Consider the following 13,545-nt stretch of genomic DNA (forward strand, 5'->3'; position numbering starts at 1 on the left):
ACTCTTTTATCTGTTTTCAAATGAATTTTAAAGCTTCAATTGGCTATGTGTGCCCTATTGCTGGTAAATCTCATAACCATAAAAATCTACAGTTGTAGCCATAGGTAATAGGTAAATGGATGGATCTATCTGTTCAATAAAACTTTATTTACAAAACCAGTTTGCAGGCCAGATTTGCTACTCTTGAAGTTGACACTGATGTTGAATGAGGTTACTACGCCTGGGTGAGGTCCAATTCTCTCAAGCAAAGGGCCAAGATTCACAAATTTTGAAGAATTGATAACCATAATAACACTATCAGAGACTGTCTTGGAAGTTACATGAAAAATAAAATGAGAACAGAAATGTGAGCCTTTCATATTCTGCCTTGAGTCTAGTGCCAAAATTCAGAACATTCACCCTGATCAATGATCACCCTAATCAGTAATTACCTAGACTGAAATGGAGGATCAGCATTCTCAGAAATGTATTCAGTCATATACTAGAAGCTTCTAGCAATCTTCAGCAATCTTCCTTCTTCTTCCTCTGTTAGGTTACTGAAGAACTGAGAATTCTCCCAAGTTTGCTGTCTGTGCCTTTAGAATCCATGCATAGTAGCCTTCCTACTGTATAGGAAACTCTTTAGTTCTCACTTCCTAGTCTTGACCTCTTAGTCCAATGGGCTGATCTAAAGGTTTTCAAATGCATCCCTCTCTCCCCACTCCCTTGCTCCTCACCATTGTTTCAGCAGGTCTATGACCTTGCTTTCTGTTAGCAGTGACCTTTAATACATTCACACTGTGGTGCCACCATCATCACCATTCTAGAATGTTTTTATTTTTCCAAACTAAAATTCTGTATTCATTAAATACATACTCCCATTCTCTTCTCTCTCTAGCCCCTAACAACCACTATCTATCTCTATGAGCATGACCATTCTACATGCCACATTTAATTGAAGTTGTGGGATACTTTTCCTGGTGTGATTGGCTTATTTCTTATACCCTCAGAATTTCTTCTCTTTTGAAGACTAAATAATATCTCATTGTATTTTATTTTATTTTTATTTATTTATTTTTTTGCCAGTCCTGGGCCTTGGACTCAGGGCCTGAGTGCTGTCCCTGGCTTCCTTTTGCTCAAGGCTAGCACTCTGCCACTTGAGCCACAGCGCCACTTCTGGCCGTTTTCTATATATGTGGTGCTGGGGAATCGAACCCAGGGCTTCATGTATACGAGGCAAGCACTCTTGACACTAGGCCACATTCCCAGCCCCCATTGTATTTTATTTATCCATTCATCTGTTGATGGACATATGAGTTGCTTCCTACTTCTGGCTATTGTGAATAATGGTGCTGTAAAAATGGGTTTATAAATATCTCTGAGTCCCTGCTTTCTTTCTTTTGTCTTTTTGGCAGTAAAAATAGTATTTTATTCCACCCCCTCTGACCCGCCCCAGCCCCCAGCACACGTTTCCCCTCTCATTCCCACAGCAATGTTACAATCAGAAAAAATTAAGTTTCAGGGGCAGGATCTGGAGGAGGAGGGAATATGGGTAAAAACAGTCAAATCACAAGAGGGATTTTTTCAAAATAGGTTATTTCACTTAATCGTCTACCTCACCTTTGTCCTTGGGCTCTCGTTTCTGCTTCTGACCCTTTCTTTTCACCGAGATCTTCCTCCTTTTCCTCATCGTCGACCTCACCTTTGTTATAGCCTCCTCCTCCTTCTTCTTCTTCCTCTTCCTTCTTCTTCTTCTTCTTCTTCTTCTTCTTCTTCTTCTTCTTCTTCTTCTTCTTCTTCTTCTTCTTCTCCTTCTCCTTCTCCTTCTCCTTCTCCTTCTCCTCCTCCTCCTCCTCCTCCTCCTCCTCCTCCTCCTCCTCCTCCTCCTTCTCCCCCTCCCCCTCCCCTCCCCTCCCCCCTTCTTCTTCCCCCTCTTCCCTCTCCTCCTCATCTTTCACATAGCCCTCGGGGGCCCTCCTTGTCATCCCAGTTGTAGCCCTCCAGGTACATGCTTCGGGAGGAGCTCCAAGACGCTTTCTAGAGGTAGTCGTTCAGGTTGGTCACCTGGAAGTTGAAAATGTCTAACCTCTTGAGGTTCTCTAACTTCTTCAGCGGCTCTATCATGCTGAGGTCTTTAATTTTGTTGCCACTTAAATTTAGATGCATAAGGTTCGGACACTTTTCTGCCAATACGTCCAGCCCCCCTGTGATTCTGTTACTGCTAAGTTCAAACTTCTTAAGTTTGTTTAAAAATATGGAACACTTCACGAATTTGCATGTCATCCTTGCTCAGGGGCCATGCTAATTTTCTCTGTATCATTCCGATTTTAGTATATGTGCTGCCGAAGCCAGCACGAGTCCCTGCTTTCTTTTGGGCATACACTTACAAGTAGAACTGACATAACATATGGTTTTCTATATTTAATTGTTAGAAGAGCTCCATCATGTTCTCTATAGTAGCAGTAGCATTTAACATCTCTGCCAGAGAGTTCTAGTCTCTCTGCATCCTCACCAAAAATTTCCTTTTCCTTTTCCTTTGTTTGATAATATTCATTGAAATAGTTATCCTAAAATGAAAAACGTAGAATTGGACTGCTACTTTTATAGCTACACCTGCTATATTATTAGAGTAATTTATTTGGTTCTATGCCACCCTCACTATACCAACTTCCTTTTCAGTTAGGGATCAGCTCTGACTTCTCATTTGTAACCCATACCAGGAAAAAGGAGTGGTGTTTGTTTATGGATAGTGAAGACTCATTTTATAACTTCTAGTTTCTTGGAAAGGGGAGGCTATTTCTTCAAAGTCTTCCAAACTCTACTCAGCTCCTTTCAAAGTTTCTCCACATCTTATCTCTCCTTTTCTCTCTATTTTGGAAAATACCATCCCCTACTATTCCTTCCAAAGCAAAAATGTTTGCACAGTGCCTCCCAAACAGGAACACTGAACACTTAGGCCACATGCTGCCTTTCTAGGTTTTTTCCCTATGTGCGTTTAGTTTTTCAAACCATTTCTTCTGGCACTCAACTCAGTTCACTGCTGGACACACAACACAAGGTGTCATAGGTACAAAGTCTAAGAAGCTATGGCTAGGTTATCTGCTAAGTTGGGCATTGCAAACTAGTTATGGCTATTCCTTGTATGCTGCAGGGGCACTTAGGTACAAATCCTGTGGGCAAGGTTCCAGAGTAGAGCTATCACAGGGCTGGGCTGTGTGTGACTCCCTCCTTCTCCCAGTCTCCCAAGGACCCAGCCCCTCAGGGGCTCTGCTTAGAAAGCTCCATCCATATCACCAAATCCTGAGCTTCAGGACTCCCAACTCCTGTCTGCTCCAGGGATCAGGGCTCAGCTCTCTTGAACTGTTGAAGTACCTTAGGTGCAAGTATACATACTCCTCTATTTACAGTGGGGTTTTAATCCCCCCAAACACATTGTAAGTTGAATAATACATGTTGAAAATATATTTTATATAACATATAAGTAACGAATTGTAACTTAGTCTAGCCTACTACCTTCAGTATGCTCAGAACATGTTCATTAGCCCACACTTGGGTAAAATCATTTAACACAAATCCCATTTTATAACAAAGCTTTGAGCATCTCATATAATTTACTGAATACTTATATCTAAAAACTGCTGGCAACTCTGTTCCCTGTAGTGTGGGTTGTTTACGCTGATGATCATGGGGCTCCACGAAAGATGACTACAGCTTCTTGCCAGTGCCATAAATTGACAGAGAATATCTCACCACACATTGCTAGCCTAGGAACACATCAGAATTATATTGGTTTCTATTGAATATGCAATGCTTCCTCACCACCATTAAGCTGTTAGTTGGGGATGGTCTGTATAAAGGATCAAGAGAAATAAATAGTTGCCTACAGGAAGATTAAAGTTGGTGTAGGGAACAAGTGAGGGTGAGTGGGAAAGACATGACTAAGCAATCAAGTCGATTACTCTGTACATAAAACAGAGATTAGTGGCCACAGGCAAAGGTCTGATCCTGTGGTAATGCAAAGGACGGGTCTTGGGGCTAGGTGAAGTAGAAGGGCATTGCAGGGTGAGACAAGCCTGTATGCCAAAGCTGTGTGTTGGTAGCTGACTTTGCCAGCGTAGCCAGGTCAGGGAAGAGGAAGGGGCTGAGAGCTGTTCTCAGGAGCTCCAGGATGTTATTGGAGAGGTTTGGGCAGGAGAATTGGGATCTTTTTTTTAAAGGGGGCCTCTAGTTGTATGTGGAGAACATCTCAGAGGGGGCCAAGTACCTTGGGAATATTGCAAGCTATAGGCATGTGACAGCAGACTAGGCTGGAGGAGGATTGGTGACAGTGGAAATGGAAGGAAATGCACCAATTTGAGAGACTACCAGGGGTGTGAAATCAACAAAACACAGAGACAAATGCAATGTGAGGATCAAGGAAAAGGAAGGGGCCATTGCTGCTTATCAGCTTTCTGGTTCACAAAGCTGAGTACTAATGGTGCCTCCTAGGCACCCTGCATTAGATGTGCTTAACTGTTTTCCTCCTTTCTCTAAACCCTCAGCCCATTTTCTGGCTTTATGGCCCCTTACATCCTCTGGCACCACTTTATTAGTGGGGAATACCCTCATTTATCACCTATCTCATATCTGAGAGAAAGTTCTAGAATGGAGAAATTGTTGTCTATTCCCAGTACCCAGATCAGCATTTAGGGAGGGCCAAAATGAATGAGTGGAAAAAAAAGTGTTACCTTTCACAAACTATGAGGAATGGCTTTGCAAGCCAGTTCATGTTCTTCCCATGTTGGGCATCATTTCCAGGCCATCCCCCTCCTCCTCTCAGTTGAGCTGGTACAGCTCATTTTCTACTGGTCTCACCAGGTAATAGCCACACCCACTGGAGCCAGTTGCCTTCCCCAGGAGCCTGCCCAGGCCTTTCCATCATTTTCTGGAGCCTGAAAGCAGCTGTTTAGGTCTTGGCTGCAGCTTGCACTTATTGCCAGGCCTTACCCAGATTGTTAAATCTAGTCTAAGAAAGCAGGTACACCCTCTCCCCAGGGAACTGGCAAGGTTAGCAGGCACCTTTAATGCGAATTTGTTTTTCTCTTCTTCCCAGTGAAGAAGCACCAGTGGATGGCTTGGCTTTCATTCCCAGAATTATTTACCCAGTATTCTTACCTGGATTTTTGTGAAGTTCTTACATAGCTTCTGATAGCTATGCATTCTAAGTAATATATATATATATATATATATATATATATATATATATATATATATATATATATATATATACAAATCCTTCTGGGTCTTCAGAGGAAGAGGGTGTTGAACAAGATACTGCTCAGCTGCCCAAATGCTGCACTTCTTTATTCAAAAATCAGATATCTACATCCCACCTGGAAGAGTCTACTGATGACTACATGTTCAAACTCAAATCCACCATGGATTTGGGAATCCTTGGAATTCTCTCTCCCTGGGACAAAGATAGTAACAGTGCCTGCATTTTACTGTATCCCTGCTGTCTTTCAGCCTGTGCAGAGTGCTAGCCAAGTACCACAGGCTGGGTGACTTATAAACCACAGCGATTCATTTCTCAAGTTCAGAGGCTGGAAGGCTGGGATAGAGAGACAGCATGGCTGGTTGGGTGAGGAACCTCTTCAGCTTGTATCTGGCTGCAATTTCTTGTACCTTCACCTGGCAGGAAGGCAGTATGAGAACATTCTAAGGTTTCTTTATAAGTGTGTCAATCTCAGCCATGTCAGTGTCACCTTTACATACTGATCACTTCCCAAAGGGATCTAATAGTATCACCTAGGGGATTCAATGTTCAATATATGGAGTTCCAGGTATCTAATGAGGCAAGGACTATTCTTATTAATGAGACATCTGAGATAAAAATGGAAAGTCATGTGAAATGGCAATGGTAGTCAGATTGTGCACCAATCTATTTAGTGCCATGTTTCCATAAGTGTAACTGCTTCTCACCAAGTAAGTGGTTGTTTATTTCAAGTTGAATTTGACTTGAGTATTGTAATTAAAACAAAGAAGTTTGGAAGGAGAAAGAGTAATTAGAAAAAACAGATAGGTGAGTGAGAATGAGCTGGAGAACAGAACTGAGGGTAAAAAAGTAATGTTGCAGGCAGGTGGAATGGTTGAGTGAAGGGCAGAAATGGAGAGGAGCAAGGGGTGTGAGGTGAGATTGAGCATTACTTTCCCCAAGGAAGGGAGCAGCTTCCCAAGGATTCTTAGGAAGCAGTGTGGGGAGTTCAAGATAGGACAATATGGAGTCGTGACAGAATTTTGCCACGAAAGATGCCCATTAAGATCTTGTATTTAGGGTTGCTGTTACCTGTCTAGCAAGTGTGAGGCCCTGAGTTTAAACTTCAGCACCCACACACACACACACTCACACACAAAGATATTTTGTATTCTTGGACAAAAGATTGCCTTGATACCACACACAACATCATTTATAAGAACAAGTAAGATAGATGGAGGAGTCAATGTAGGACATCCTACAGTTGTTACAGTAGTCCTAGAAAGTAAATATAAAGATTGTGAGATTGAGATTTTATTCTAGATTTGCCTCATGGGCTCCAAATAATAGTCATATAATGGCTTATATATGTAAAAAAGGAGACGAGTGTCAGAGCAGAAACAGTAATGAGAGGAAAGGAGACCTGGTGAATGAAGTGTCTCTCTTTGAGAATGGAAAGGAGTCACAAAATAAGGCAACAAGTGACTCTAATGGGTAGAAAAGGCAAGGAGTGGGTTTCTACTGGATCCTACAAGAGCAGATCAGCCTGCTGAGAACCATTTTGGACTTCTGACCTCTAGAGCTGCTGTAAGGCAGTAAATACATTTTGATTGTTTTAAGATTTTAAATCTGAAATGCTTCTTTTACAGTCTTGATGGGAGGCTGTGTTTAAATGTTACAGAGATGATTGGGGTGGTGGGGCACCATCACTCCAGAGAACTGAAGCCATTTGTTGTCATGAAAGAGATCATTCAGGTGTTTAGAATGAGGAGGAGAGGGGACCTGAGGAAAAATATTCAGGGAGGTCAACATTCTAGAAAAGACAGCATAGCTCTGTCTTTCTTTGGTGGTTGGGCCTCAGGATAGGTGGGAGGAAGTGTGTATAGCCATTGATCCCCTGAACATAGTATTTAAGTCAGAGCACCTCTCATACATGTTGCCTCTACCATACTTCTCAAGACTGTGAGGGGCATGTTTCAGAGGAAGTAGCAAAAGCAAGGGAAATGACACAATGAATATAAGAGGGACATTGTTTCTGTATGGTCCAGACTCCCTACTACCCAATTGGTTGCTCCCTTTTCTTTTGCCCTAGGCTCCTCCCTCCTAGCCCTGATTTGAAAACCAGGGATGGCTATATTCCAGAAGCTGGAGATGTGGGTGGAGGCCAGAATCACTTGCATGTCATCCTCTGAGCTTCCTTGTTTCTCTCCATCATGATAGGTATTGGCCATCCCAGAGGACCAGGCGGAGATAACCACAGACAGGAGAAGATAGTTCATAAGGAAGTTTATTAGTGGGGCCATAGTTTTCACGGGAGAGGGAGCTACATGGTGTCTGCACCTTATCCAGGTGGCAGATTCTCTTTCTGGGGGTAAAGGGGAAGTAGTTAGGTAGTGAGTAGGAGTGGCTCATTAGGTATGGGTGGATCTGGGGTCTAGTGGAAGGAGCTGAGGACCTGAGGCTAGGGAAATGCTAACATCCCCCCATTTGTTGTTTATTAATAACAGAGGAGGGGTAACCAGGCCAGGAGTATGGGCAGAGGTTGTTTCTTCTGGAGCTACTTCCTGCTGAAAAGGGGCAAAGTAGTCAGGGATCCCTGATTTGTCATTTGGCCTGGTAACGTCCAGTTTGGTTGGTAAAAGTCCTCATCATTTCCACGAGAATGGTTATCAGGGCCAATGGGTGTCATGGTCAACTCTGGCTACCTCCCGCAGCTTGGGCACATCAAGGAGTCACTAGGTCTGGGGTCTTCAGGGTCAAGATCTGTGCTGGGCAGAGCAGTGTAGTAAGAGGATGGCCTTGAACTGCAAGTTCCCAGTTGGTGTCCTTGGTGAGGGATGTTATCCTGTTAAAAGAGACCTTTGAAAAGGTCAGACAAAAGGCTGACAAGTTAACAGGACCAGTTAACATGAACAACATGGGAGGAAGAACACACCCTGGGCACAAGTCAGAAAAGTTCCATTTGGAACATAAACCCAATTGTGGCCCATTACAAGGAAGAAGGAATAACTGGACTGGGGGCAGGAGGAAGTGTTTAGGGATAGTCGACTGTTTGGGAGTAACCAGTCAGAGGCATATATATTAAAAAGGGCAAGAATGCAAGTTTCTGTCCAGATGGAAAATGGACAGGTATGGACATTAGATGGGTAAACAACTATTCCTCTTGGTCTCCCGGCTCTGATTAATTTTGAAAGGGCAAGTTTAAATTGACTCCATTTAAGATGAGACTTCATCTCCTCTTACTCTTCTCCATGGCTCCTCATTGTCAGGATTGACCTCGTCCTGAAGGTTTAGGTGCTCATTGCTTGGATAGCCCAGTTGGCATTCACGGGGTTTGAACTCAAGGCCTGGGGACTGTCCCTGAGCACTTCTGCTCGAGGCTAGTGCTCTACCACTTGAACCACAGTGTCGCTTTCAGCATTTGGCTGGTTCTCTTGAGCCAAGCTTCCAGTCTGGCTCTTTGCTGGTTAGTTGGGAGATAGAGTTTTAGAGGGATTTTTTTTCTCTGCCCAGGCTGGCTTTGAACTGCAATCCAAGGAGTCATAGCCATAAAAGCCCTTTTTATTTCCAATTAAAGCAACAGGAGAACAATAGGAATAGAGCTTACCTGTAACTTGTTGAGAATTGACTGAATATTTGCCAGAGTTCTGCTGTAACACTTAGAGAAGAGCAGACTGAATGAGATCCATATGTCATCAAATCAAATCATGTCATTTAACCTTACCAGCAGGTGGAAGAGAACACAAATGAATAACAATCAAGAGGGCAAAGGGTTGGGACAATGTAAAAGTCTCAGCTTCAGCGGATCCGAAGTGGCTGTGCCTTCCATCCGGAATCAGCAGGCTTTGTTAGTCATGTGTGATGGAGGCAGGCAGGAGAGATGAGTTGGATCTGGGTGAGGCTGTAGTGGCATCTCAGAGTCCCCTGGATAGATTGTCACACCTTTTGCTGCGTTGCCTGCAAATTCTACTCAGACTGGTTGAAGACATTTGAAATCTCCCAGTATTCCCTGGTTGCTTACTCTAAGTACTCTGGCTTTTGTAGGCTGGTGCCCTACTGGTTTAAGCAGGGTGACAACTTAGCAGCCTCACAGCAGGCCACCTTCACCTTCCAGCATTTGAATTGCAAGGCCACAGTTACTGAGTTCAGGGTGGGGGGCAGTGTTACTGGGAGCTTGAGTCTCCAAGTCCCAGCCCTGCCTTGAGGAATTTGAGGAATTTGGCATGCCCATTACCTGGGGGATGGGTGGGCTCCACCTCCAAGAGTTATTGGAACCTTGATGGAACCAAGATGGCGCTTGCTAAAACCAATTCTATTATCCACCACATGGTCAATGCTAGAGAAAACAGGATTTAGCCAACAACAAGCAGAACTTCACCGATTCTCCAATCTTAACAAACAACAATAACAAGAACAGAAAACCTCTCTTTGTGAAACAAATAGAGGCAGAGAGAGAGAGAGAGAGAGCGGGAGAGAGAGAGAGAGAGAGAGAGAGAGAGAGAGAGAGAGAGGAAGAACTCCATCTGCCTGAACGCTTATAGAAATTATATCCTGTAGAAATATTCCAAATTTGAAAGATTGGGCTCAAATTTGAGCAGCTTTTAGATTGTGCCCCTCCCATGGCAAGTGATTAGCGGAGCTGAGGAGTTAAATACCAAGCATCCTTGGTATTACTCTGGTGAGCTGAAATGTGAGAGACAATCAGCAATGGAATCATCACCCCAATCACTGTGTCTCAGACCGAGCGCAGAGTGTGGCCCTGTCGCCGCAGCCTTGTGGCCCTATGCTACGGTCATTGAGTGGGGCTCAGACTTGGTGCCAAGATTTTTGGTGTGGCCCAGAAGCCACGGCCCTGTGGCCCTACAGTAAATCGGAAAATCGGATCCGAGCCCTCGTTTAGATGATCACTTACCCTGGGTGTGAGGGCGAATTTGTAGATTGTCGTGGTGGATGGAAGTAGAGCGCTCAGTCAGGAGAAGTTACCTTGGTGGTCCTCTGGGTGGGCTTAGGACAGCAGAATAGGTTCCGGAGGCAGCTTGGACCCCCCAGAAATGGGGGAGCAAATCCACCGGGGAGCCTATCCCGGGTTTCGGCACCAATGAAAGCATAGGTATCGGCCATCCCAGAGGACCAGGCAGAGATAACCACAGACAGGAGAAGAAGGTTCATAAGGAGGTTTATTAGTGGGGCCATTGTTCCCAAGGGAGAGGGAGCTACATGGTGTCTGCACCTTATCCAGGTGGCAGATTCTCTTTCTGGGGGTAAAGGGGAAGTAGTTAGGTAGTGAGTAGGAGTGGCTCATTAGGTTTGGGTGGATCTGGGGTCTAGTGGGAGGAGCTGAGGACCTGAGGCTAGGGAAATGCTACCAATGATCAGAATGTATCTGAACTGGTGAGTCTCTTGTCTGGATCCTCTGGGGACTAGCCTGATTGCTTTCTGAGGTCAGAGCCTTTGTCTGCATCACTTCAGCCTCATTCTGATGTGTCATGTGTGTGATGGCAGCTACTTGGAAGTCAGAGTATTTAGTTAATGGCTACTCTTCTCAAGAGATGGTGTTTAGTTAATGGCTACTCTTCTCAAGGGATGTATCCATGAAACTGTCTGTAGTAAGAATTAGAGAAAAGTAGGCTGGGAGAGTAAGCTATGCAGCTAGTGTTCTAATAGAATCCTGCTTCCTCCTTCTTTATAATCCCCATTTCATGTAGCCACACAGACAAAGATGGTGGTTTACATTGACACTTTTTCATTTACTAAGGATAAGCCTGACTTAGCCCATGATTATTTGAAGAAACATTTTCAATGGCTCCCCATCTTTCTCCTCTTTGCACTCACATTAGTGGTCTGGTCAGAGGACCCAGCAGGGCTGTGGGAGACAGTCTTATTCTGGGGATGACCTTCAGTGAAACCTCATTCTCCCTAGAGTAGACCTGGACTGAAAGATGGCCTGGGATATACTCTACCTGCACCCCAGAAAAAGAAAGCATGGTTCCCCAGGCACATCTATGTTGACCTAGGAGAGCTGAATGCACAGCACTAGGCCCTGGCTAAGCTGGCACTATCTCTGTAGCTGTGTGCGAGTCTTCACAGAAGGAAGCTTTAGGTAGAGCAGGTTATACTCACAGGGACTAAGTGCAGGCTCAGGGATATGGGGTGGGATATGAGGATAGGACAATTTTCTCCTTTGGTTTGTGTTGGCACATGGAACAATGACCTATCTTGTCGGAACCCCCAACTCATTCTGGAAGGTTCTTATTTAATAGTCACTTTTAGGTCTCAATACTGGGCTTGTGGGAATGGAAAAAGTCAGGGTGTAGACTCTGCTCCATCAGCATCACTTTTAATCCAGGCATCACTCTGAGGGAGGATGAGAATCTGGTGATAGGGTAGGGAACATTTTAGATAGAAGAGAGGCGAATTCATGAGCATTTTTTTAAATTCCCTGTGTAACAGAATGAAAACACAATAGATTGTTAAGTAGAAAGCAGTTCATCAGTTAGGGTTCAGAGCAGATGAAGTCCTCTAAAGAAGGGGGAGGAGGGAAGGTGCACCCAGTGAGCTATAAACCTGGATGCGGGTTCTGTCCTCCTGAGAGGTGTCTTTGCAGTGGTCCTTTGCTGCAAAAATAGCTTCTGACTTGGATGCACTCCCAGACCAGGTGCACTCAGCCTGCCATGGGGCAATGAGCTTTGGCAAAAGCCTCCATGATGTTCCACCTCAGGGTGACCCTGCTGATTCTGTGGCCCATACCCATGTGGGATATTCCAAGGGGAGATACATGGCCCTTAGGGGTTTGTCTTCATAGCCTGCTACTTAATTTTCTCTGCTCAGAATTTATCTTGAGGAGCAGAGAATGGGGTCAGGCACTACAACAAGAATCCAGAACTTGGATACTGCCATGACTGGTGGTTGTCTCCCAACCTTTTGAAAGGATCCTTAGCTGTGCCCAGACTAGAGGCTCTTGGATTCATGAAAGGCATAGCATCTGGGGTTTCTAAGTGTCCTAGCTGGGAACTTACCCACATGCTACCACCTAAGAAAGCATTTATGAATGAAAGGGCAATAGTCCAGGGCTGATCTTAAATCTCCATTCACTTCAGCAGAAAGGGGGAAGATCTTAAAGCCCTATTGCTTGAGGGATTAGAATCCCAACTAATGACATACACTTGAAACAACCCCAATGTTGGTCCTTCCTTGACCTGTGTAAATGGGATGGGTGGGGAATGGCCATCCAGGAGATACCTCCTGGAAATGAATATTGATCTTCCTGGAATTTCCCATAATGCAACAGGAATGAGGATGGATTCTCACCCTGTATGTGGAACCACTGGCAGGATGGAGATACCTGGAGGCTTCTTGGAGAGAGGTTATATGGTGACTAGGGAAGGCAGAAGGCTGAGGAGTAAAGGGAGCTCCCAAAGCCAACGGGAGTTCTAATGCAGGTCTCTTCCAGCACCTCAATATCACAATATCTCTGACAATAGCCCATGATGAGAGGCCTAGCCTAGGGCAGCCTGGCAATCTCTCTTATGCATACCTCTTCAGGTCTTTCACCTAATGGCTTCTTGGTTACTAAAGGAAGTTCTAGCAGCACTTAACCTTGTGGGTGTTTTTGGGTCCTTTTGAGACCCCTTTCCAGTCTCCAAAGACCCTAGGGCAACCTTCTCTGCAAGAAACTGCGCATAAGGCACTGAGGGAAAAAGGCCAAGAGGGGATGAGAACAGAACACCTGGCAGGTCATGGAAGTGGCCATGCAAAGTCCCAATTTATCATGTTCTCCCCAAAGCTTCTGCATGTGCAGGGTAGTTTTTGCTGTCTTCAGTGCATTTCCTTCTCCATCTTTGTATCCTTTCTTTCTTTCTTTTTTTTTTTGCCAGTCCTGGGCCTTGAACTCAGGGCCTGAGCACTGTCCCTGAGCTTCTTTTGCTCAAGGCTAGCACTCTTCCACCTGAGGGACAGAATCACTCCTGGCTTTTTCTGTGTATGTGGTACTGAGTAATTGGACCCAGGGCTTCATACATGCTAGGTATGCACTCTACAATTGGCCATATTCCCAGGCTCTTTGTATCCTTTCTAACTGGCATCTTATATTATGGTTCTCAGTTTAGAAAATCTAGCCTCCAGGAGTCTCTCTCTTTCCTCTCCCAAGTTTGGGTTCAGCATCAGCAGAAGAAGTCACCACAGTGTATTCTAAATGCCAGTTGGCTTGGGAAACAAGATGAGAGTAAGATCAGATCTGGTTTTCTCTCTACCTAAGGACTTGCCAAGAGAAAGTCATTTAATAGACACTTTTGTTTGGTAAGCAGAGGCAGGGTGAATAGGCTGTTTTTTTTTTT

General features: G+C 44.5%; 1 non-coding gene and 1 pseudogene across 1 annotated transcript; both read right to left on the reverse strand.

Moving 5' to 3' along the window:
* Window positions 1-1,421: 1,421 nt before the first annotated feature.
* On the reverse strand, window positions 1,422-2,223 carry LOC125365937 (annotated as a pseudogene).
* A 4-nt stretch (window positions 2,224-2,227) lies between these two features.
* On the reverse strand, window positions 2,228-2,334 carry LOC125366651. The gene has a single exon (XR_007213938.1). It is a non-coding gene; the product is annotated as a U6 spliceosomal RNA (small nuclear RNA).
* Between the last annotated feature and the right edge of the window lie 11,211 nt (window positions 2,335-13,545).

The sequence above is a fragment of the Perognathus longimembris genome, chromosome 17 (genome assembly GCF_023159225.1).
Source record: "Perognathus longimembris pacificus isolate PPM17 chromosome 17, ASM2315922v1, whole genome shotgun sequence".
In the NCBI taxonomy this organism is placed as follows: Eukaryota; Metazoa; Chordata; class Mammalia; order Rodentia; family Heteromyidae; genus Perognathus; species Perognathus longimembris.